Here is a 4,430-nt window from a genome sequence, read left to right on the forward strand (position 1 = left end):
ATTACTGAGCAAAATAAGCTATAAATGTAAAACAGCACTGCCTGAAGTTCCCAGGTGAGATTGCAGTCACTTTCCTAAAAGGAGAAATTGGGATTTAAATCCCAAATGCTGAGAAAAGCTACTTCATCACTTTGACCTTTTTACAGCCAGCTAGAGGCAAACCTCCTGACTTCTTTTCAATCAGAGATGGGGTAAAATTTAGATCTCAGTATCTGCATGGTGTAATTACATAAAGTTTGAAAGCAGTGTTTTCAGAGTATGATCTGCGCACCGTTTGTAGCAGAATTGCTTTTGAAAGCTATTCTGTGTGCATGTTAATGATGACCTACCATTTTTCTGTCTGCCAGAGAGACATTCCAGGGTACTGTGGCTGCCTTGATCTGTTGGGACGTTGCACCTACCCGGGGACACAGAAAAGAAAATAAAAATGATGCACCAAAATAGAATCTTGAGATCAAGGTCTTGGAAAATCATGTAACCATTGCCTCAGATACATCTTATTTGTTTCATTTGAAAGGACACCCTCTGGAAACTTCTCCCCCAGCCACGCAGCACATTGAACTTTGAGATTAACACGTTATCTTTGAGGCAACTCTGTGTAGGCATTGATAAGCCAGCAGCTGTCAAGAGATACTTGGTTTTCAGTAGATCCTCAGTTTCTCCACAGCCATAAGGTCCCATACCAGCAAGGACTTGGCCCTACCTGTGACAGGAGCTGACCTTTGGCACCTGCAAGGAGTCCAGAGATCCATACTGGATGAATAGGAGTCAGTGAGGAAAGACTTAATAAATACATATGAGAAAAGGATCAGGGTCTGAGGGTGATGGGAAAAGACTAAGTTAAGAGATTAACTTGCTTTTGTTTGTTTTCTCAGTTTGATTACTAAAAAGAAATTTGCTTTCATTGACCCATGCTGTCTGTCTCCAAAGATCAGAGAATATGATATGAGAGCAGTAAATGTAGTCCTATGGTCTAATGTGAGTTCAGGGTGGGGTAGTCTTTGTCTCTCTCCTTGAATTCTACTGAGTTTCTTTATGATTATGAACTTAATACATATCCAGTGCAGACACCTATAAAATTAGCAATAAGGGTAAAGACATCTAATGTTTATGTGTGTTTAAACCAGATAATGCTTATATATGTAGTCATTCGTGATAGGATGTAGTATCATTCAATGATTTCCAAAAAAGACCCTATTTTACACCAGTTGGTTTTCCTTAGCTCTTACCTAATGATCAAGGGATAAGGTTCTGATTGCAGTAGTTGTTTAATTTCCCTCCCTCTGGACCACTTAAATTTTCATTTCATCCTTAGAGGTTTGGCGAAGGCAAATACAACAGTCCCAGGAACTTCATATTAATTAATTCAGTCTATATTAATAAAGGTGGTGCCTGAGTCACAAGTCCTGTCTTCCAAGGGTTCCATTCTCGAGAAGCCCATGGGCAATATGCAAGTAAAAATAAATATGTGATATAATGCCGAGTAATGATAGGAATCCTTTATGTGGGTCTAGACTTATTACTGTTAGTTGAAGGACATCTGTCCTATTACAGACCCCGTAGTTCCCCCACAATATCACAGCAGCAGACTGAGGTTAGTCATGGCAGCTCAGGGAGGGGATCAAGGATCCCTGCTCTCTGACAGGTAGCACTTCTTCTTTTTTTTTTTTTTTTTCCCCTTTTGTGGTACTGGGGATTGAACCCAGGGCCTTGAGCATGCCAGGCAAGCACTCTACCAACAGAGCTATATCCCCAGCCCAGCACTTCTTAATTAGATACTGATGTTCTTCCTGGGTCCCCTCGTAGGCACCACATAAAGTGGTTGATGATAGCTTGATGCATGACCGTTTTTAAATTGCAGGGAGAATACAAATTCTAGTTTTTCTTTTATTTGTTTCTTCTTGGCGGGTTAGCTCGTGGTGGGATTCATTATGCCATATTCATAGATGCACATAACACCATTTGATCAATCTCCTTCCCCAGCAATCTCCCTTTTCTTTCCCTTCTTCCTCTGCTGGTTCACTTACTTGTTCTACTCTTGTGATCTCTGTTCTACTACTAAGGCGACTATTATTATTTTAATTGGTGCATTATCATTATCATTATCATTATACAAGCAGGATTCATTGTGGTGTATTTGTATATGGACATAGCATAATTTAGTAGATTTTGCTCCCCAATACTTACTTCCCCATGTCCTCCTCTCCCCTCTCCCTCTTGATCCCATTCCCCTACTAGATTGGTCTCCCTTCTATTTTCATGACCCCCTTATTATCCTTTCCCGTTCTCCCCTCTCTTTCTAACTTCTGCATATAAGGGAAAAATTTGACCCTTGATTTTCTCAGTCTGGTTTATTTCACTCATCATGATGTTCTCCAGTTCCATCCATTTACCAGCAAATGACATAATTCCATTATGCTCTATGGCTGAGTGAAACTCCATTATGTGTACACACCACAGTTTCTTTATCCATCCATCTGTTGATGGGCACCTGGGCTGGTTCCATAACTTGACTATTGTGAATTATGCTGCTACCAACATTGGTAGGCATGCATCACTACTGTATGCTGATTTGTTTCCTTTGGATAAATTATTAAGAAGTGGGATAGCTGGATCATATGGTGCTTCCATTGCTAGTCTTTTGAGAACTCTCCATGTTACTTTCCAAAGTAGCTGTAGCAGTCCTGCCAACAATGGAGAGTGTCCCTTTCCCCCTACATTCTTGCCAGTATTTATTGTTATTTATATTTTCATGATTGTCATTCTAACTGGAGTGAGATGAAATCTCAGTGTGGTTTTGAGTTACATTCTCCTGATGGCTAAGGATATTGGAAGTTTGTCATTTGTATTTTTTTTTTTGAGAAATGTCTGTTTAGCTCATTGTGACTTTCTGTTTATGTTAGAGAGCACTGAAACAGTTTGCTTTCCTATTGATTAGATTATTATTATTATTATTATTATTTGTGCTAGTTTTTTTGAGTTATTTATATATTCTGAATATTAATACCTTATGGAAAGAGTAGCCAGCAAAGATTTCCTCCCATTTTGTAGACTCTTTCTTCACATTATTGTTTCCTTTGCTGTGCAAAGTCATTTAATTTGATGACCAGGCCTATTTTCTAAAGTGGATAATTTCATTTAGAATGACCTTGCCTTTGACTGAGTATCTATTGTTTTTGTGTTTTTTTCTTGTTACCTTTTCCTTCTTTCTTTGTTTTAAATCAATGAAGGGTTTTCATTGGTATGGGCAGTACCAGGAGTTTAGTTTCTCTTTTCAAGTTGAACAGATGCTATTTACTGTGTATTTCTGGGGTCAAGCAAATCAATAAAAGAAGCCACCCAAAGCCTGCCCTTCAAGAGGCACAGGCTCACTGCCTGCAAATTGTGGAAAAATACTGGACCTTTATATCTCAAGAGAAAGAGACAAATCCTACTAGTGTATGCTCTGTGACAAGAGATGAAGAGAAACATGTCCCCAAAGTGGCTCTTGTACCTCATTGGACTTCAAATGATTATTCATAGAACAACTTCTATTTAGCTAGTAATCTGGCTCCCATGAGGTCATTAAAGACTGAGGTTTTCAGAAATAAATTTAAGTGTGACTTTCTGGTCATGTTAGAGAGCATTGAAACAGTTTACTTTCCAACAAAGTTCTTTTCTGTTAATGCTAAAAATAAAATCTCCATGATCTCTTATATGTTTATATGCATCACTGCTAAACATTCAGAAGATTTTCTCATCATTTTTCTGTAATTCAAACCTATGTAAGCTTAGAGGGAATGATGATATCTAGGATTGGTTTGTGTTGGCCCAGATGGCTTTTGCATATTTTCATTACACTCTACTTTTATTTGGTGATCAGAGAAAGTTATTTTGACTCTTATATAAATATTTCCTCTGACAAACAAAGTCAGAATAAAGTGAGAACTGGCATGCATGATGAATGTTCTTCATATGAGAAGAAAATGTATTTTCAGCCCTATCTATGGAAAAGGAGTTAGGAAGTCCAAGTTCAAACCCTGGTTAGTTTGATGATTGTGGAATCTATTTCCTTAATGGGGCACGATTAATTTTCATGGGTTTAAAAAAAAAAAAAAAAGCTTGGGTCAATTCTGAAGGACTTTGCATGGGATATTTCTGGGAGAAGTTGTCCTAATTGTGAAAAATTCTATGTTCTTTCCTTTAAACAGACAGGGTAGGAAATGATAAACTGAAATGAGAGCTTTCAGAAGTTCTGACAAAACCTTGGACCTGACTGTCATTTGACACAGTTACTTGGTCCCTGTTCAGGATCTTGATGCTTCTCAGGCTAGTTATGAGAGGTGTTTTTTTTTTTTGTCTTTAAAAACAAAATTTAAGAAAGCTTGTAGCTACTCATTGTAGAACACAGGAAAGAAAATTAAAAGAAAACCATACACACAAAGAAAAAT

The 4,430-nt window shown here is 37.9% G+C and overlaps 1 non-coding gene across 1 annotated transcript; it reads left to right on the forward strand.

Annotated features, from left to right (window-relative positions):
* Positions 1 to 279: 279 nt before the first annotated feature.
* Positions 280 to 415, forward strand: LOC124987760 (small nucleolar RNA SNORA77). The gene has a single exon (XR_007109270.1). It is a non-coding gene; the product is annotated as a small nucleolar RNA SNORA77 (small nucleolar RNA).
* The last annotated feature ends 4,015 nt before the right edge of the window (positions 416 to 4,430 follow it).

The sequence above is a fragment of the Sciurus carolinensis genome, chromosome 6 (assembly GCF_902686445.1).
Source record: "Sciurus carolinensis chromosome 6, mSciCar1.2, whole genome shotgun sequence".
NCBI lineage: Eukaryota > Metazoa > Chordata > Mammalia > Rodentia > Sciuridae > Sciurus > Sciurus carolinensis.